Below are 25,303 nucleotides of genomic sequence, written 5' to 3' on the forward strand. Positions count from 1 at the left end.
TGTAGATATATCCCCATACCCAGGTCTCCATATTGTAGATATATCCCCATACCCAGGTCCTCAGATTGTAAATATATCCCCATACCCAGGTCTCCATATTGTAGATATATCCCCATATCCAGGTCCTCATATTGTAGATATATTCCCATATCCAGGTCCTCATATTGTAGATATATTCCCATATCCAGGTCCTCATATTGTAGATATATCCCCATACCCAGGTCCCCATATTGTAGATATATCCCCATACCCAGGTCCTCATATTGTAGATATATCCCCATACCCAGGTCCCCATATTGTAGATATAACCCCATACCCAGGTCCTCATATTGTAGATATATCCCCATATCCAGGTCCTCATATTGTAGATATATCCCCATACCCAGGTCCTCATATTGTAGATATATCCCCATACCCAGGTCCTCATATTGTAGATATATCCCCATATCCAGGTCCCCATATTGTAGATATATTCCCATACCCAGGTCCCCATATTGTAGATATATCCCCATATCCAGGTCCCCATATTGTAGATATAACCCCATATCCAGGTCCTCATATTGTAGATATATCCCCATACCCAGGTCCCCATATTGTAGATATATCCCCTACCCAGGTCCTCATATTGTAGATATATTCCCATACCCAGGTCCCCATATTGTAGATATAACCCCATACCCAGGTCCTCATATTGTAGATATATCCCCATATCCAGGTCCCCATATTGTAGATATAACCCCATACCCAGGTCCTCATATTGTAGATATATCCCCATATCCAGGTCCTCATATTGTAGATATATCCCCATACCCAGGTCCCCATATTGTACATATATCCCCATACCCAGGTCCTCATATTGTAGATATATCCCCATATCCAGGTCCTCATATTGCAGATATATCCCCATACCCAGGTCCCCATATTGTAGATATATCCCCATACCCAGGTCCTCATATTGTAGATATATCCCCATACCCAGGTCCTCATATTGTAGATATATCCCCATACCCAGGTCCTCATATTGTAGATATATCCCCATATCCAGGTCCTCATATTGTAGATATATTCCCATACCCAGGTCCTCATATTGTAGATATATCCCCATACCCAGGTCCCCATATTGTAGATATATCCCCATACCCAGGTCCTCATATTGTAGATATATTCCCATACCCAGGTCCTCATATTGTAGATATATCCCCATACCCAGGTCTCCATATTGTAGATATATCCCCATACCCAGGTCCTCATATTGTAGATATATCCCCATATCCAGGTCCTCATATTGTAGATATATCCCCATACCCAGGTCCTCATATTGTAGATATATCCCCATACCCAGGTCCTCATATTGTAGATATATCCCCATATCCAGGTCCTCATATTGTAGATATATCCCCATATCCAGGTCTCCATATTGTAGATATATCCCCATATCCAGGTCCTCATATTGTAGATATATCCCCATATCCAGGTCCTCATATTGTAGATATATCCCCATATCCAGGTCCTCATATTGTAGATATATCCCCATACCCAGGTCTCCATATTGTAGATATATCCCCATATCCAGGTCCTCATATTGTAGATATATCCCCATATCCAGGTCCTCATATTGTAGATATATCCCCATATCCAGGTCTCCATATTGTAGATATATCCCCATACCCAGGTCCTCATATTGTAGATATATCCCCATATCCAGGTCCTCATATTGTAGATATATCCCCATACCCAGGTCCTCATATTGTAGATATATCCCCATACCCAGGTCCTCATATTGTAGATATATCCCCATACCCAGGTCCTCATATTGTAGATATATTCCCATACCCAGGTCCTCATATTGTAGATATAACCCCATACCCAGGTCCTCATATTGTAGATATATCCCCATATCCAGGTCCCCATATTGTAGATATAACCCCATACCCAGGTCCTCATATTGTAGATATATCCCCATATCCAGGTCCCCATATTGTAGATATAACCCCATACCCAGGTCCTCATATTGTAGATATATCCCCATATCCAGGTCCTCATATTGTAGATATATCCCCATACCCAGGTCCCCATATTGTACATATATCCCCATACCCAGGTCCTCATATTGTAGATATATCCCCATATCCAGGTCCTCATATTGCAGATATATCCCCATACCCAGGTCCCCATATTGTAGATATATCCCCATACCCAGGTCCTCATATTGTAGATATATCCCCATACCCAGGTCCTCATATTGTAGATATATCCCCATACCCAGGTCCTCATATTGTAGATATATCCCCATATCCAGGTCCTCATATTGTAGATATATTCCCATACCCAGGTCCTCATATTGTAGATATATCCCCATACCCAGGTCCCCATATTGTAGATATATCCCCATACCCAGGTCCTCATATTGTAGATATATTCCCATACCCAGGTCCTCATATTGTAGATATATCCCCATACCCAGGTCTCCATATTGTAGATATATCCCCATACCCAGGTCCTCATATTGTAGATATATCCCCATATCCAGGTCCTCATATTGTAGATATATCCCCATACCCAGGTCCTCATATTGTAGATATATCCCCATACCCAGGTCCTCATATTGTAGATATATCCCCATATCCAGGTCCTCATATTGTAGATATATCCCCATATCCAGGTCTCCATATTGTAGATATATCCCCATATCCAGGTCCTCATATTGTAGATATATCCCCATATCCAGGTCCTCATATTGTAGATATATCCCCATATCCAGGTCCTCATATTGTAGATATATCCCCATACCCAGGTCTCCATATTGTAGATATATCCCCATATCCAGGTCCTCATATTGTAGATATATCCCCATATCCAGGTCCTCATATTGTAGATATATCCCCATATCCAGGTCTCCATATTGTAGATATATTCCCATACCCAGGTCCTCATATTGTAGATATATCCCCATATCCAGGTCCTCATATTGTAGATATATCCCCATACCCAGGTCCTCATATTGTAGATATATCCCCATACCCAGGTCCTCATATTGTAGATATATCCCCATACCCAGGTCCTCATATTGTAGATATATCCCCATATCCAGGTCCCCATATTGTAGATATATCCCCATACCCAGGTCCCCATATTGTAGATATATCCCCATATCCAGGTCTCCATATTGTAGATATATCCCCATACCCAGGTCCTCATATTGTAGATATATCCCCATACCCAGGTCCTCATATTGTAGATATATCCCCATATCCAGGTCTCCATATTGTAGATATATCCCCATATCCAGGTCCTCATATTGTAGATATATCCCCATACCCAGGTCCCCATATTGTAGATATATCCCCATATCCAGGTCTCCATATTGTAGATATATCCCCATATCCAGGTCTCCATATTGTAGATATATCCCCATATCCAGGTCCTCATATTGTAGATATATCCCCATACCCAGGTCCTCATATTGTAGATATATCCCCATATCCAGGTCCTCATATTGTAGATATATCCCCATACCCAGGTCCTCATATTGTAGATATATCCCCATACCCAGGTCCTCATATTGTAGATATATCCCCATATCCAGGTCCTCATATTGTAGATATATCCCCATATCCAGGTCTCCATATTGTAGATATATCCCCATATCCAGGTCCTCATATTGTAGATATATCCCCATATCCAGGTCCTCATATTGTAGATATATCCCCATATCCAGGTCCTCATATTGTAGATATATTCCCATACCCAGGTCCTCATATTGTAGATATATCCCCATACCCAGGTCCCCATATTGTAGATATATCCCCATACCCAGGTCCTCATATTGTAGATATATTCCCATACCCAGGTCCTCATATTGTAGATATATCCCCATACCCAGGTCTCCATATTGTAGATATATCCCCATACCCAGGTCCTCATATTGTAGATATATCCCCATATCCAGGTCCTCATATTGTAGATATATCCCCATACCCAGGTCCTCATATTGTAGATATATCCCCATACCCAGGTCCTCATATTGTAGATATATCCCCATATCCAGGTCCCCATATTGTAGATATATTCCCATATCCAGGTCCTCATATTGTAGATATATCCCCATATCCAGGTCCTCATATTGTAGATATATCCCCATATCCAGGTCTCCATATTGTAGATATATCCCCATATCCAGGTCCTCATATTGTAGATATATCCCCATATCCAGGTCCTCATATTGTAGATATATCCCCATATCCAGGTCTCCATATTGTAGATATATCCCCATACCCAGGTCCTCATATTGTAGATATATCCCCATATCCAGGTCCTCATATTGTAGATATATCCCCATATCCAGGTCTCCATATTGTAGATATATCCCCATACCCAGGTCCTCATATTGTAGATATATCCCCATATCCAGGTCCTCATATTGTAGATATATCCCCATATCCAGGTCTCCATATTGTAGATATATTCCCATACCCAGGTCCTCATATTGTAGATATATCCCCATATCCAGGTCCTCATATTGTAGATATATCCCCATACCCAGGTCCTCATATTGTAGATATATCCCCATACCCAGGTCCTCATATTGTAGATATATCCCCATATCCAGGTCCTCATATTGTAGATATATCCCCATATCCAGGTCTCCATATTGTAGATATATCCCCATATCCAGGTCCTCATATTGTAGATATATCCCCATACCCAGGTCCCCATATTGTAGATATATCCCCATATCCAGGTCTCCATATTGTAGATATATCCCCATATCCAGGTCTCCATATTGTAGATATATCCCCATACCCAGGTCCCCATATTGTAGATATATCCCCATACCCAGGTCCTCATATTGTAGATATATCCCCATACCCAGGTCCTCATATTGTAGATATATCCCCATATCCAGGTCCTCATATTGTAGATATATCCCCATACCCAGGTCCTCATATTGTAGATATATCCCCATACCCAGGTCCTCATATTGTAGATATATCCCCATATCCAGGTCCTCATATTGTAGATATATCCCCATACCCAGGTCCTCATAGTGTAGATATATCCCCATACCCAGGTCTCCATATTGTAGATATATCCCCATATCCAGGTCTCCATATTGTAGATATATCCCCATATCCAGGTCTCCATATTGTAGATATATCCCCATACCCAGGTCCCCATATTGTAGATATATCCCCATACCCAGGTCCTCATATTGTAGATATATCCCCATACCCAGGTCCTCATATTGTAGATATATCCCCATATCCAGGTCCTCATATTGTAGATATATCCCCATACCCAGGTCCTCATATTGTAGATATATCCCCATACCCAGGTCCTCATATTGTAGATATATCCCCATATCCAGGTCCTCATATTGTAGATATATCCCCATATCCAGGTCTCCATATTGTAGATATATCCCCATATCCAGGTCTCCATATTGTAGATATATCCCCATATCCAGGTCCTCATATTGTAGATATATCCCCATACCCAGGTCCCCATATTGTAGATATATCCCCATATCCAGGTCTCCATATTGTAGATATATCCCCATATCCAGGTCTCCATATTGTAGATATATCCCCATATCCAGGTCTCCATATTGTAGATATATCCCCATATCCAGGTCTCCATATTGTAGATATATCCCCATACCCAGGTCCCCATATTGTAGATATATCCCCATACCCAGGTCCTCATATTGTAGATATATCCCCATACCCAGGTCCTCATATTGTAGATATATTCCCATACCCAGGTCCTCATATTGTAGATATATCCCCATACCCAGGTCCTCATATTGTAGATATATCCCCATATCCAGGTCCCCATATTGTAGATATATCCCCTACCCAGGTCCTCATATTGTAGATATATCCCCTACCCAGGTCCTCATATTGTAGATATATCCCCATATCCAGGTCTCCATACTGTAGATATATCCCCATACCCAGGTCTCCATACTGTAGATATATCCCCATACCCAGGTCCTCATATTGTAGATATATCCCCATACCCAGGTCCTCATATTGTAGATATATCCCCATACCCAGGTCTCCATATTGTAGATATAACCCCATACCCAGGTCCTCATATTGTAGATATAACCCCATACCCAGGTCCTCATATTGTAGATATATCCCCATACCCAGGTCTCCATATTGTAGATATATCCCCATACCCAGGTCCCCATATTGTAGATATATCCCCATATCCGGGTCCTCATATTGTAGATATATCCCCATACCCAGGTCCCCATATTGTAGATATAACCCCATACCCAGGTCCTCATATTGTAGATATATTCCCATACCCAGGTCCTCATATTGTAGATATAACCCCATACCCAGGTCCTCATATTGTAGATATAACCCCATACCCAGGTCCCCATATTGTAGATATATCCCCATACCCAGGTCCTCATATTGTAGATATATCCCCATATCCAGGTCCTCATATTGTAGATATATCCCCATACCCAGGTCCTCATATTGTAGATATATCCCCATACCCAGGTCCTCATATTGTAGATATATCCCCATACCCAGGTCCCCATATTGTAGATATATCCCCATACCCAGGTCCTCATATTGTAGATATATCCCCATATCCAGGTCCTCATATTGTAGATATATCCCCATACCCAGGTCTCCATATTGTAGATATATCCCCATACCCAGGTCTCCATATTGTAGATATATCCCCATACCCAGGTCCCCATATTGTAGATATATTCCCATACCCAGGTCCCCATATTGTAGATATATCCCCATACCCAGGTCCTCATATTGTAGATATATCCCCATACCCAGGTCCTCATATTGTAGATATATCCCCATACCCAGGTCCCCATATTGTAGATATAACCCCATACCCAGGTCCTCATATTGTAGATATATCCCCATATCCAGGTCCCCATATTGTAGATATATCCCCATACCCAGGTCCCCATATTGTAGATATATCCCCATATCCAGGTCCTCATATTGTAGATATATCCCCATATCCAGGTCCCCATATTGTAGATATATCCCCATACCCAGGTCCCCATATTGTAGATATATCCCCATATCCAGGTCCTCATATTGTAGATATATCCCCATACCCAGGTCCTCATATTGTAGATATATCCCCATACCCAGGTCCCCATATTGTAGATATATCCCCATATCCAGGTCCCCATATTGTAGATATATCCCCATACCCAGGTCCTCATATTGTAGATATATTCCCATACCCAGGTCCTCATATTGTAGATATATTCCCATACCCAGGTCCTCATATTGTAGATATATCCCCATACCCAGGTCCTCATATTGTAGATATATCCCCATACCCAGGTCCTCATATTGTAGATATATCCCCATACCCAGGTCCCCATATTGTAGATATATCCCCATACCCAGGTCCTCATATTGTAGATATATTCCCATATCCAGGTCCTCATATTGTAGATATATTCCCATATCCGGGTCCTCATATTGTAGATATATCCCCATAACCAGGTCCTCATATTGTAGATATAACCCCATACCCAGGTCCCCATATTGTAGATATATCCCCATACCCAGGTCCTCATATTGTAGATATATCCCCATATCCAGGTCCTCATATTGTAGATATATCCCCATATCCAGGTCCTCATATTGTAGATATATCCCCATACCCAGGTCCCCATATTGTAGATATATCCCCATACCCAGGTCCTCATATTGTAGATATATCCCCATATCCAGGTCCTCATATTGTAGATATATTCCCATACCCAGGTCCCCATATTGTAGATATATCCCCATACCCAGGTCCCCATATTGTAGATATATCCCCATACCCAGGTCCTCATATTGTAGATATATCCCCATATCCAGGTCCTCATATTGTAGATATATCCCCATATCCAGGTCCTCATATTGTAGATATATCCCCATACCCAGGTCTCCATACTGTAGATATATCCCCATACCCAGGTCCTCATATTGTAGATATATCCCCATACCCAGGTCCCCATATTGTAGATATATCCCCATACCCAGGTCCCCATATTGTAGATATATCCCCATATCCAGGTCCTCATATTGTAGATATATCCCCATACCCAGGTCCTCATATTGTAGATATATCCCCATACCCAGGTCCCCATATTGTAGATATATCCCCATATCCAGGTCCTCATATTGTAGATATATCCCCATACCCAGGTCCTCATATTGTAGATATATCCCCATATCCAGGTCCTCATATTGTAGATATATCCCCATACCCAGGTCCCCATATTGTAGATATATCCCCATACCCAGGTCTCCATACTGTAGATATATCCCCATACCCAGGTCCTCATATTGTAGATATATCCCCATACCCAGGTCCCCATATTGTAGATATATCCCCATACCCAGGTCTCCATACTGTAGATATATCCCCATACCCAGGTCCTCATATTGTAGATATATCCCCATACCCAGGTCCCCATATTGTAGATATATCCCCATACCCAGGTCCCCATATTGTAGATATATCCCCATACCCAGGTCCCCATATTGTAGATATATCCCCATACCCAGGTCTCCATACTGTAGATATATCCCCATACCCAGGTCCTCATATTGTAGATATATCCCCATACCCAGGTCCCCATATTGTAGATATATCCCCATACCCAGGTCCCCATATTGTAGATATATCCCCATATCCAGGTCCTCATATTGTAGATATATCCCCATACCCAGGTCCCCATATTGTAGATATATCCCCATACCCAGGTCCCCATATTGTAGATATATCCCCATATCCAGGTCCTCATATTGTAGATATATCCCCATACCCAGGTCCTCATATTGTAGATATATCCCCATACCCAGGTCCCCATATTGTAGATATATCCCCATATCCAGGTCCTCATATTGTAGATATATCCCCATACCCAGGTCCTCATATTGTAGATATATCCCCATATCCAGGTCCTCATATTGTAGATATATCCCCATACCCAGGTCCCCATATTGTAGATATATCCCCATACCCAGGTCTCCATACTGTAGATATATCCCCATACCCAGGTCCTCATATTGTAGATATATCCCCATACCCAGGTCCCCATATTGTAGATATATCCCCATACCCAGGTCTCCATACTGTAGATATATCCCCATACCCAGGTCCTCATATTGTAGATATATCCCCATACCCAGGTCCCCATATTGTAGATATATCCCCATACCCAGGTCCCCATATTGTAGATATATCCCCATACCCAGGTCCCCATATTGTAGATATATCCCCATACCCAGGTCTCCATACTGTAGATATATCCCCATACCCAGGTCCTCATATTGTAGATATATCCCCATACCCAGGTCCCCATATTGTAGATATATCCCCATACCCAGGTCCCCATATTGTAGATATATCCCCATATCCAGGTCCTCATATTGTAGATATATCCCCATACCCAGGTCCTCATATTGTAGATATATCCCCATACCCAGGTCCCCATATTGTAGATATATCCCCATATCCAGGTCCTCATATTGTAGATATATCCCCATACCCAGGTCCCCATATTGTAGATATATTCCCATACCCAGGTCCTCATATTGTAGATATATTCCCATACCCAGGTCCCCATATTGTAGATATATCCCCATACCCAGGTCCCCATATTGTAGATATATCCCCATACCCAGGTCCTCATATTGTAGATATATCCCCATATCCAGGTCCTCATATTGTAGATATATCCCCATATCCAGGTCCTCATATTGTAGATATATCCCCATACCCAGGTCTCCATACTGTAGATATATCCCCATACCCAGGTCCTCATATTGTAGATATATCCCCATACCCAGGTCCCCATATTGTAGATATATCCCCATACCCAGGTCCTCATATTGTAGATATATCCCCATACCCAGGTCCTCATATTGTAGATATATCCCCATATCCAGGTCCTCATATTGTAGATATATCCCCATACCCAGGTCCTCATATTGTAGATATATCCCCATACCCAGGTCCCCATATTGTAGATATATCCCCATATCCAGGTCCTCATATTGTAGATATATCCCCATACCCAGGTCCCCATATTGTAGATATATCCCCATACCCAGGTCCTCATATTGTAGATATATCCCCATATCCAGGTCCTCATATTGTAGATATATCCCCATATCCAGGTCCTCATATTGTAGATATATCCCCATACCCAGGTCTCCATACTGTAGATATATCCCCATACCCAGGTCCTCATATTGTAGATATATCCCCATACCCAGGTCCCCATATTGTAGATATATCCCCATATCCAGGTCCCCATATTGTAGATATATCCCCATACCCAGGTCTCCATATTGTAGATATATCCCCATACCCAGGTCTCCATATTGTAGATATATCCCCATACCCAGGTCCTCATATTGTAGATATATCCCCATACCCAGGTCTCCATATTGTAGATATATCCCCATACCCAGGTCTCCATATTGTAGATATATCCCCATACCCAGGTCCTCATATTGTAGATATATCCCCATACCCAGGTCCCCATATTGTAGATATATCCCCATATCCAGGTCCTCATATTGTAGATATATCCCCATACCCAGGTCCCCATATTGTAGATATATCCCCATATCCAGGTCTCCATACTGTAGATATATCCCCATACCCAGGTCTCCATATTGTAGATATATCCCCATACCCAGGTCCTCATATTGTAGATATATCCCCATACCCAGGTCCTCATATTGTAGATATATTCCCATACCCAGGTCCTCATATTGTAGATATATTCCCATATCCAGGTCCCCATATTGTAGATATATCCCCATATCCAGGTCCTCATATTGTAGATATATTCCCATACCCAGGTCCTCATATTGTAGATATAACCCCATACTCAGGTCCCCATAATGTAGATATATCCCCATACCCAGGTCCCCATATTGTAGATATATCCCCATACCCAGGTCCTCATATTGTAGATATATCCCCATACCCAGGTCCCCATATTGTAGATATATCCCCATACCCAGGTCCTCATATTGTAGATATATCCCCATACCCAGGTCCTCATATTGTAGATATATCCCCATACCCAGGTCTCCATACTGTAGATATATCCCCATACCCAGGTCCTCATATGGTAGATATATCCCCATACCCAGGTCCTCATATTGTAAATATATCCCCATATCCAGGTCTCCATATTGTAGATATATCCCCATACCCAGGTCCCCATATTGTAGATATATCCCCATATCCAGGTCCCCATATTGTAGATATAACCCCATATCCAGGTCCCCATATTGTAGATATATTCCCATACCCAGGTCCTCATATTGTAGATATATCCCCATACCCAGGTCCTCATATTGTAGATATATTCCCATACCCAGGTCCTCATATTGTAGATATAACCCCATACTCAGGTCCCCATAATGTAGATATATCCCCATACCCAGGTCCCCATATTGTAGATATATCCCCATACCCAGGTCCTCATATTGTAGATATATCCCCATACCCAGGTCCTCATATTGTAAATATATCCCCATATCCAGGTCTCCATATTGTAGATATATCCCCATACCCAGGTCCCCATATTGTAGATATATCCCCATATCCAGGTCCTCATATTGTAGATATATCCTCATATCCAGGTCCTCATATTGTAGATATATCCCCATACCCAGGTCCTCATATTGTAGATATATCCCCATACCCAGGTCCTCATATTGTAGATATATTCCCATACCCAGGTCCCCATATTGTAGATATATCCCCATATCCAGGTCCTCATATTGTAGATATATCCCCATACCCAGGTCCTCATATTGTAGATATATCCCCATACCCAGGTCCTCATATTGTAGATATATTCCCATACCCAGGTCCCCATATTGTAGATATATCCCCATACCCAGGTCCTCATATTGTAGATATATCCCCATACCCAGGTCCCCATATTGTAGATATAACCCCATACCCAGGTCCTCATATTGTAGATATAACCCCATACCCAGGTCCCCATATTGTAGATATAACCCCATACCCAGGTCCCCATATTGTAGATATAACCCCATACCCAGGTCCTCATATTGTAGATATATCCCCATACCCAGGTCCTCATATTGTAGATATATCCCCATACCCAGGTCCTCATATTGTAGATATATCCCCATACCCAGGTCCTCATATTGTAGATATATCCCCATACCCAGGTCCTCATATTGTAGATATATCCCCATATCCAGGTCCTCATATTGTAGATATATCCCCATACCCAGGTCCTCATATTGTAGATATATTCCCATACCCAGGTCCCCATATTGTAGATATATCCCCATATCCAGGTCCTCATATTGTAGATATATCCCCATACCCAGGTCCCCATATTGTAGATATAACCCCATACCCAGGTCCTCATATTGTAGATATAACCCCATACCCAGGTCCCCATATTGTAGATATATCCCCATACCCAGGTCCCCATATTGTAGATATAACCCCATACCCAGGTCTCCATACTGTAGATATATCCCCATACCCAGGTCCTCATATTGTAGATATATCCCCATACCCAGGTCCTCATATTGTAGATATATCCCCATACCCAGGTCCTCATATTGTAGATATATCCCCATATCCAGGTCCTCATATTGTAGATATATCCCCATACCCAGGTCCCCATATTGTAGATATATCCCCATACCCAGGTCCTCATATTGTAGATATATCCCCATACCCAGATCCTCATATTGTAGATATATTCCCATATCCAGGTCCTCATATTGTAGATATATCCCCATACCCAGGTCCTCATATTGTAGATATATCCCCATACCCAGGTCCCCATATTGTAGATATATCCCCATACCCAGGTCCTCATATTGTAGATATATCCCCATACCCTGGTCCTCATATTGTAGATATATCCCCATATCCAGGTCCTCATATTGTAGATATATCCCCATACCCAGGTCCTCATATTGTAGATATATCCCCTACCCAGGTCCTCATATTGTAGATAAATCCCCATACCCAGGTCTCCATATTGTAGATATATCCCCATACCCAGGTCCTCATATTGTAGATATATCCCCATACCCAGGTCCCCATATTGTAGATATATTCCCATACCCAGGTCCCCATATTGTAGATATATCCCCATACCCAGGTCCTCATATTGTAGATATATCCCCTACCCAGGTCCTCATATTGTAGATAAATCCCCATACCCAGGTCTCCATATTGTAGATATATCCCCATACCCAGGTCCTCATATTGTAGATATATCCCCATACCCAGGTCCCCATATTGTAGATATATTCCCATACCCAGGTCCCCATATTGTAGATATATCCCCATACCCAGGTCCTCATATTGTAGATATATCCCCTACCCAGGTCCTCATATTGTAGATAAATCCCCATACCCAGGTCTCCATATTGTAGATATATCCCCATACCCAGGTCCTCATATTGTAGATATATCCCCATACCCAGGTCCCCATATTGTAGATATATCCCCATACCCAGGTCCCCATATTGTAGATATATTCCCATATCCAGGTCTCCATACTGTAGATATATTCCCATACCCAGGTCTCCATATTGTAGATATATTCCCATATCCAGGTCCCCATATTGTAGATATAACCCCATACCCAGGTCCTCATATTGTAGATATATCCCCATATCCAGGTCCCCATATTGTAGATATATCCCCATACCCAGGTCCTCATATTGTAGATATATCCCCATACCCAGGTCCTCATATTGTAGATATATCCCCATACCCAGGTCCCCATATTGTAGATATATCCCCATACCCAGGTCCTCATATTGTAGATATATCCCAATATCCAGGTCCCCATATTGTAGATATAACCCCATACCCAGGTCCTCATATTGTAGATATATCCCCATATCCAGGTCCTCATATTGTAGATATATCCCCATACCCAGGTCCCCATATTGTACATATATCCCCATACCCAGGTCCTCATATTGTAGATATATCCCCATACCCAGGTCCTCATATTGTAGATATATCCCCATACCCAGGTCCCCATATTGTAGATATATTCCCATACCCAGGTCCTCATATTGTAGATATATCCCCATATCCAGGTCCTCATATTGTAGATATATCCCCATACCCAGGTCCCCATATTGTAGATATATCCCCATACCCAGGTCCCCATATTGTAGATATATCCCCATACCCAGGTCCCCATATTGTAGATATATCCCCATATCCAGGTCCCCATATTGTAGATATATCCCCATACCCAGGTCCCCATATTGTAGATATATCCCCATACCCAGGTCCCCATATTGTAGATATATCCCCATATCCAGGTCCTCATATTGTAGATATATCCCCATACCCAGGTCCCCATATTGTAGATATATCCCCATACCCAGGTCCTCATATTGTAGATATATCCCCATATCCAGGTCCTCATATTGCAGATATATCCCCATACCCAGGTCCCCATATTGTAGATATAACCCCATATCCAGGTCCTCATATTGTAGATATATCCCCATACCCAGGTCCCCATATTGTAGATATATCCCCATATCCAGGTCTCCATACTGTAGATATATCCCCATACCCAGGTCTCCATATTGTAGATATATCCCCATACCCAGGTCCTCATATTGTAGATATATCCCCATACCCAGGTCCCCATATTGTAGATATATCCCCATACCCAGGTCCCCATATTGTAGATATATTCCCATACCCAGGTCCTCATATTGTAGATATATCCCCATACCCAGGTCTCCATATTGTAGATATATCCCCATACCCAGGTCTCCATATTGTAGATATATCCCCATTCCCAGGTCCTCATATTGTAGATATATCCCCATACCCAGGTCCCCATATTGTAGATATATCCCCATATCCAGGTCCTCATATTGTAGATATATCCCCATATCCAGGTCTCCATATTGTAGATATAACCCCATACCCAGGTCCCCATATTGTAGATATATCCCCATATCCAGGTCCCCATATTGTAGATATATCCCCATGCCCAGGTCCTCATATTGTAGATATATCCCCATGCCCAGGTCCTCATATTGTAGATATATCCCCATATCCAGGTCCTCATATTGTAGATATATCCCCATACCCAGGTCCTCATATTGTAGATATATCCCCATACCCAGGTCCCCATATTGTAGATATATCCCCATATCCAGGTCTCCATATTGTAGATATATCCCCATACCCAGGTCCCCATATTGTAGATATATCCCCATACCCAGGTCCTCATATTGTAGATATATCCCCATAACCAGGTCCCCATATTGTAGATATATTCCCATACCCAGGTCCCCATATTGTAGATATATCCCCATACCCAGGTCCCCATATTGTAGATATAACCCCATACCCAGGTCCCCATATTGTAGATATATCCCCATACCCAGGTCCCCATATTGTAGATATATCCCCATATCCAGGTCCTCATATTGTAGATATATCCCCATACCCAGGTCCTCATATTGTAGATATATCCCCATACCCAGGTCCCCATATTGTAGATATATCCCCATATCCAGGTCCTCATATTGTAGATATATCCCCATATCCAGGTCCTCATATTGTAGATATATCCCCATACCCAGGTCCCCATATTGTAGATATATCCCCATACCCAGGTCTCCATATTGTAGATATATCCCCATACCCAGGTCCTCATATTGTAGATATATCCCCATACCCAGGTCCCCATATTGTAGATATATCCCCATATCCAGGTCCCCATATTGTAGATATATCCCCATACCCAGGTCTCCATATTGTAGATATATCCCCATACCCAGGTCCTCATATTGTAGATATATCCCCATACCCAGGTCCCCATATTGTAGATATATCCCCATATCCAGGTCTCCATACTGTAGATATATCCCCATACCCAGGTCTCCATATTGTAGATATATCCCCATACCCAGGTCCTCATATTGTAGATATATCCCCATACCCAGGTCCCCATATTGTAGATATATCCCCATACCCAGGTCCCCATATTGTAGATATATCCCCATATCCAGGTCCTCATATTGTAGATATATCCCCATACCCAGGTCTCCATATTGTAGATATATCCCCATACCCAGGTCCTCATATTGTAGATATATCCCCATACCCAGGTCCTCATATTGTAGATATATCCCCATACCCAGGTCCTCATATTGTAGATATATCCCCATACCCAGGTCTCCATATTGTAGATATATCCCCATACCCAGGTCTCCATATTGTAGATATATCCCCATACCCAGGTCCTCAGATTGTAAATATATCCCCATACCCAGGTCTCCATATTGTAGATATATCCCCATATCCAGGTCCTCATATTGTAGATATATTCCCATATCCAGGTCCTCATATTGTAGATATATTCCCATATCCAGGTCCTCATATTGTAGATATATCCCCATACCCAGGTCCCCATATTGTAGATATATCCCCATACCCAGGTCCTCATATTGTAGATATATCCCCATACCCAGGTCCCCATATTGTAGATATAACCCCATACCCAGGTCCTCATATTGTAGATATATCCCCATATCCAGGTCCTCATATTGTAGATATATCCCCATACCCAGGTCCTCATATTGTAGATATATCCCCATACCCAGGTCCTCATATTGTAGATATATCCCCATATCCAGGTCCCCATATTGTAGATATATTCCCATACCCAGGTCCCCATATTGTAGATATATCCCCATATCCAGGTCCCCATATTGTAGATATAACCCCATACCCAGGTCCTCATATTGTAGATATATCCCCATACCCAGGTCCTCATATTGTAGATATATCCCCATACCCAGGTCCCCATATTGTAGATATATCCCCTACCCAGGTCCTCATATTGTAGATATATTCCCATACCCAGGTCCCCATATTGTAGATATAACCCCATACCCAGGTCCTCATATTGTAGATATATCCCCATATCCAGGTCCCCATATTGTAGATATAACCCCATACCCAGGTCCTCATATTGTAGATATATCCCCATATCCAGGTCCTCATATTGTAGATATATCCCCATACCCAGGTCCCCATATTGTACATATATCCCCATACCCAGGTCCTCATATTGTAGATATATCCCCATATCCAGGTCCTCATATTGCAGATATATCCCCATACCCAGGTCCCCATATTGTAGATATATCCCCATACCCAGGTCCTCATATTGTAGATATATCCCCATACCCAGGTCCTCATATTGTAGATATATCCCCATACCCAGGTCCTCATATTGTAGATATATCCCCATACCCAGGTCCCCATATTGTAGATATATTCCCATACCCAGGTCCTCATATTGTAGATATATCCCCATATCCAGGTCCTCATATTGTAGATATATCCCCATACCCAGGTCCCCATATTGTAGATATATCCCCATACCCAGGTCCCCATATTGTAGATATATCCCCATACCCAGGTCCCCATATTGTAGATATATCCCCATATCCAGGTCCCCATATTGTAGATATATCCCCATACCCAGGTCCCCATATTGTAGATATATCCCCATACCCAGGTCCCCATATTGTAGATATATCCCCATATCCAGGTCCTCATATTGTAGATATATCCCCATACCCAGGTCCCCATATTGTAGATATATCCCCATACCCAGGTCCTCATATTGTAGATATATCCCCATATCCAGGTCCTCATATTGCAGATATATCCCCATACCCAGGTCCCCATATTGTAGATATATCCCCATACCCAGGTCTCCATATTGTAGATATATCCCCATACCCAGGTCCTCATATTGTAGATATATCCCCATACCCAGGTCCTCATATTGTAGATATATTCCCATACCCAGGTCCTCATATTGTAGATATAACCCCATACTCAGGTCCCCATAATGTAGATATATCCCCATACCCAGGTCCCCATATTGTAGATATATCCCCATACCCAGGTCCTCATATTGTAGATATATCCCCATACCCAGGTCCTCATATTGTAAATATATCCCCATATCCAGGTCTCCATATTGTAGATATATCCCCATACCCAGGTCCTCATATTGTAGATATATCCCCATATCCAGGTCCCCATATTGTAGATATAACCCCATATCCAGGTCCCCATATTGTAGATATATTCCCATACCCAGGTCCTCATATTGTAGATATAACCCCATACTCAGGTCCCCATAATGTAGATATATCCCCATACCCAGGTCCCCATATTGTAGATATATCCCCATACCCAGGTCCTCATATTGTAGATATATCCCCATACCCAGGTCCTCATATTGTAAATATATCCCCATACCCAGGTCCTCATATTGTAGATATATCCTCATATCCAGGTCTCCATATTGTAGATATATCCCCATACCCAGGTCCTCATATTGTAAATATATCCCCATACCCAGGTCCTCATATTGTAGATATATCCTCATATCCAGGTCCCCATATTGTAGATATATCCCCATATCCAGGTCCTCATATTGTAGATATATCCTCATATCCAGGTCCTCATATTGTAGATATATCCCCATACCCAGGTCCTCATATTGTAGATATATCCCCATACCCAGGTCCTCATATTGTAGATATATTCCCATACCCAGGTCCCCATATTGTAGATATATCCCCATATCCAGGTCCTCATATTGTAGATATATCCCCATACCCAGGTCCTCATATTGTAGATATATCCCCATACCCAGGTCCTCATATTGTAGATATATTCCCATACCCAGGTCCCCATATTGTAGATATATCCCCATACCCAGGTCCTCATATTGTAGATATATCCCCATACCCAGGTCCCCATATTGTAGATATATCCCCATATCCAGGTCCTCATATTGTAGATATATCCCCATACCCAGGTCCTCATATTGTAGATATATCCCGATACCCAGGTCCTCATATTGTAGATATATTCCCATACCCAGGTCCCCATATTGTAGATATATCCCCATATCCAGGTCCTCATATTGTAGATATATCCCCATACCCAGGTCCTCATATTGTAGATATATCCCCATACCCAGGTCCTCATATTGTAGATATATCCCCATACCCAGGTCCCCATATTGTAGATATATCCCCATACCCAGGTCCCCATATTGTAGATATAACCCCATACCCAGGTCTCCATATTGTAGATATATCCCCATACCCAGGTCCTCATATTGTAGATATATCCCCATACCCAGGTCCTCATATTGTAGATATATCCCCATACCCAGGTCCTCATATTGTAGATATATCTCCATACCCAGGTCCTCATATTGTAGATATATCCCCATACCCAGGTCCTCATATTGTAGATATATCCCCATATCCAGGTCCTCATATTGTAGATATATCCCCATACCCAGGTCCTCATATTGTAGATATATTCCCATACCCAGGTCCCCATATTGTAGATATATCCCCATACCCAGGTCCCCATATTGTAGATATAACCCCATACCCAGGTCCTCATATTGTAGATATAACCCCATCCCCAGGTCCCCATATTGTAGATATATCCCCATACCCAGGTCCTCATATTGTAGATATATCCCCATATCCAGGTCCCCATATTGTAGATATAACCCCATACCCAGGTCCTCATATTGTAGATATATCCCCATACCCAGGTCCCCATATTGTAGATATATCCCCATATCCAGGTCCTCATATTGTAGATATATCCCCATACCCAGGTCCTCATATTGTAGATATATCCCCATATCCAGGTCCTCATATTGTAGATATATCCCCATACCCAGGTCCCCATATTGTAGATATATCCCCATATCCAGGTCCTCATATTGTAGATATATCCCCATACCCAGGTCCTCATATTGTAGATATATCCCCATATCCAGGTCCTCATATTGTAGATATATCCCCATACCCAGGTCCCCATATTGTAGATATATCCCCATACCCAGGTCCTCATATTGTAGATATATCCCCATACCCAGGTCCCCATATTGTAGATATATCCCCATATCCAGGTCCTCATATTGTAGATATATCCTCATATCCAGGTCCTCATATTGTAGATATATCCCCATACCCAGGTCCTCATATTGTAGATATATCCCCATACCCAGGTCCTCATATTGTAGATATATTCCCATACCCAGGTCCCCATATTGTAGATATATCCCCATATCCAGGTCCTCATATTGTAGATATATCCCCATACCCAGGTCCTCATATTGTAGATATATCCCCATACCCAGGTCCTCATATTGTAGATATATCCCCATACCCAGGTCCCCATATTGTAGATATATCCCCATACCCAGGTCCCCATATTGTAGATATAACCCCATACCCAGGTCTCCATATTGTAGATATATCCCCATACCCAGGTCCTCATATTGTAGATATATCCCCATACCCAGGTCCTCATATTGTAGATATATCCCCATACCCAGGTCCTCATATTGTAGATATATCTCCATACCCAGGTCCTCATATTGTAGATATATCCCCATACCCAGGTCCTCATATTGTAGATATATCCCCATATCCAGGTCCTCATATTGTAGATATATCCCCATACCCAGGTCCTCATATTGTAGATATATTCCCATACCCAGGTCCCCATATTGTAGATATATTCCCATACCCAGGTCCCCATATTGTAGATATATCCCCATATCCAGGTCCTCATATTGTAGATATATCCCCATACCCAGGTCCTCATATTGTAGATATATCCCCATACCCAGGTCCTCATATTGTAGATATATCCCCATACCCAGGTCCCCATATTGTAGATATATCCCCATACCCAGGTCCCCATATTGTAGATATAACCCCATACCCAGGTCTCCATATTGTAGATATATCCCCATATCCAGGTCCTCATATTGTAGATATATCCCCATACCCAGGTCCTCATATTGTAGATATATCCCCATACCCAGGTCCTCATATTGTAGATATATCCCCATACCCAGGTCCTCATATTGTAGATATATCCCCATACCCAGGTCCTCATATTGTAGATATATCTCCATACCCAGGTCCTCATATTGTAGATATATCCCCATACCCAGGTCCTCATATTGTAGATATATCCCCATATCCAGGTCCTCATATTGTAGATATATCCCCATACCCAGGTCCTCATATTGTAGATATATTCCCATACCCAGGTCCCCATATTGTAGATATATCCCCATACCCAGGTCCCCATATTGTAGATATAACCCCATACCCAGGTCCTCATATTGTAGATATAACCCCATCCCCAGGTCCCCATATTGTAGATATATCCCCATACCCAGGTCCTCATATTGTAGATATATCCCCATATCCAGGTCCCCATATTGTAGATATAACCCCATACCCAGGTCCCCATATTGTAGATATATCCCCATATCCAGGTCCTCATATTGTAGATATATCCCCATACCCAGGTCCCCATATTGTAGATATATCCCCATACCCAGGTCCTCATATTGTAGATATATCCCCATACCCAGGTCCTCATATTGTAGATATATCCCCATACCCAGGTCCTCATATTGTAGATATATCTCCATACCCAGGTCCTCATATTGTAGATATATCCCCATACCCAGGTCCTCATATTGTAGATATATCCCCATATCCAGGTCCTCATATTGTAGATATATCCCCATACCCAGGTCCTCATATTGTAGATATATTCCCATACCCAGGTCCCCATATTGTAGATATATCCCCATACCCAGGTCCCCATATTGTAGATATAACCCCATACCCAGGTCCTCATATTGTAGATATAACCCCATCCCCAGGTCCCCATATTGTAGATATATCCCCATACCCAGGTCCTCATATTGTAGATATATCCCCATATCCAGGTCCCCATATTGTAGATATAACCCCATACCCAGGTCCCCATATTGTAGATATATCCCCATATCCAGGTCCTCATATTGTAGATATATCCCCATACCCAGGTCCTCATATTGTAGATATATCCCCATATCCAGGTCCTCATATTGTAGATATATCCCCATACCCAGGTCCCCATATTGTAGATATATCCCCATACCCAGGTCCTCATATTGTAGATATATCCCCATACCCAGGTCCTCATATTGTAGATATATCCCCTACCCAGGTCCTCATATTGTAGATATAACCCCATACCCAGGTCCCCATATTGTAGATATAACCCCATACCCAGGTCCCCATATTGTAGATATATTCCCATATCCAGGTCCCCATATTGTAGATATATCCCCATACCCAGGTCCTCATATTGTAGATATATCCCCATACCCAGGTCCTCATATTGTAGATATATCCCCATACCCAGGTCCTCATATTGTAGATATAACCCCATACCCAGGTCCCCATATTGTAGATATAACCCCATACCCAGGTCTCCATACTGTAGATATATCCCCATACCCAGGTCCTCATATTGTAGATATATCCCCATACCCAGGTCCCCATATTGTATATATATCCCCATATCCAGGTCCTCATATTGTAGATATATCCCCATACCCAGGTCCTCATATTGTAGATATATCCCCATACCCAGGTCCCCATATTGTAGATATATCCCCATACCCAGGTCCTCATATTGTAGATATATTCCCATACCCAGGTCCTCATATTGTAGATATATCCCCATACCCAGGTCCTCATATTGTAGATATATCCCCATATCCAGGTCCTCATATTGTAGATATATCCCCATACCCTGGTCCTCATATTGTAGATATATCCCCATACCCAGGTCCCCATATTGTAGATATATCCCCATATCCAGGTCCCCATATTGTAGATATAACCCCATACCCAGGTCTCCATATTGTAGATATATCCCCATACCCAGGTCCTCATATTGTAGATATATCCCCATACCCAGGTCCTCATATTGTAGATATATCCCCATACCCAGGTCCTCATATTGTAGATATATCCCCATACCCAGGTCCTCATATTGTAGATATATCCCCATACCCAGGTCCTCATATTGTAGATATATCCCCATACCCAGGTCCTCATATTGTAAATATATCCCCATACCCAGGTCCTCATATTGTAGATATATCCCCATACCCAGGTCCCCATATTGTAGATATATCCCCATACCCAGGTCCTCATATTGTAGATATATCCCCATACCCTGGTCCTCATATTGTAGATATATCCCCATATCCAGGTCCTCATATTGTAGATATATCCCCATACCCAGGTCTCCATATTGTAGATATATCTCCATACCCAGGTCTCCATATTGTAGATATATCCCCATACCCAGGTCCTCATATTGTAGATATATCCCCATACCCAGGTCCTCATATTGTAGATATATCCCCATACCCAGGTCCTCATATTGTAGATATATCCCCATACCCAGGTCCTCATATTGTAGATATATCCCCATATCCAGGTCCCCATATTGTAGATATATCCCCATACCCAGGTCTCCATATTGTAGATATATCCCCATACCCAGGTCCTCATATTGTAGATATATCCCCATACCCAGGTCCTCATATTGTAGATATATCCCCATACCCAGGTCCTCATATTGTAAATATATCCCCATATCCAGGTCTCCATATTGTAGATATATCCCCATACCCAGGTCCCCATATTGTAGATATATCCCCATATCCAGGTCCTCATATTGTAGATATATCCCCATACCCAGGTCCTCATATTGTAAATATATCCCCATATCCAGGTCTCCATATTGTAGATATATCCCCATACCCAGGTCTCCATATTGTAGATATATCCCCATACCCAGGTCTCCATATTGTAGATATATCCCCATACCCAGGTCTCCATATTGTAGATATATCCCCATACCCAGGTCTCCATATTGTAGATATATCCCCATACCCAGGTCCTCATATTGTAGATATATCCCCATACCCAGGTCCTCATATTGTAGATATATCCCCATACCCAGGTCCTCATATTGTAGATATATCCCCATATCCAGGTCCCCATATTGTAGATATATCCCCATACCCAGGTCCCCATATTGTAGATATATCCCCATACCCAGGTCTCCATATTGTAGATATATCCCCATACCCAGGTCCTCATATTGTAGATATATCCCCATACCCAGGTCCTCATATTGTAGATATATCCCCATACCCAGGTCCTCATATTGTAGATATATCCCCATACCCAGGTCCCCATATTGTAGATATATCCCCATACCCAGGTCCTCATATTGTAGATATATCCCCATACCCAGGTCCTCATATTGTAGATATATCCCCATACCCAGGTCCCCATATTGTAGATATATCCCCATACCCAGGTCCTCATATTGTAGATATATCCCCATACCCAGGTCCCCATATTGTAGATATAACCCCATACCCAGGTCCTCATATTGTAGATATAACCCCATACCCAGGTCCCCATATTGTAGATATATCCCCATACCCAGGTCCCCATATTGTAGATATAACCCCATACCCAGGTCTCCATACTGTAGATATATCCCCATACCCAGGTCCTCATATTGTAGATATATCCCCATACCCAGGTCCTCATATTGTAGATATATCTCCATACCCAGGTCCTCATATTGTAGATATATCCCCATACCCAGGTCCTCATATTGTAGATATATCCCCATATCCAGGTCCTCATATTGTAGATATATCCCCATACCCAGGTCCTCATATTGTAGATATATCCCCATACCCAGGTCCTCATATTGTAGATATATCCCCATACCCAGGTCCTCATATTGTAGATATATTCCCATACCCAGGTCCTCATATTGTAGATATATTCCCATACCCAGGTCCCCATATTGTAGATATATCCCCATATCCAGGTCCTCATATTGTAGATATAACCCCATACCCAGGTCCCCATATTGTAGATATATCCCCATACCCAGGTCCCCATATTGTAGATATAACCCCATACCCAGGTCTCCATACTGTAGATATATCCCCATACCCAGGTCCTCATATTGTAGATATATCCCCATACCCAGGTCCTCATATTGTAGATATATCCCCATATCCAGGTCCTCATATTGTAGATATATCCCCATACCCAGGTCCCCATATTGTAGATATATCCCCATACCCAGATCCTCATATTGTAGATATATCCCCATACCCAGGTCCTCATATTGTAGATATATCCCCATACCCAGGTCCCCATATTGTAGATATATCCCCATACCCAGGTCCCCATATTGTAGATATATCCCCATACCCAGGTCCTCATATTGTAGATATATCCCCATACCCAGGTCTCCATAC

Source organism: Ranitomeya variabilis, chromosome 2 (genome assembly GCF_051348905.1).
Source record: "Ranitomeya variabilis isolate aRanVar5 chromosome 2, aRanVar5.hap1, whole genome shotgun sequence".
Lineage (NCBI taxonomy): Eukaryota > Metazoa > Chordata > Amphibia > Anura > Dendrobatidae > Ranitomeya > Ranitomeya variabilis.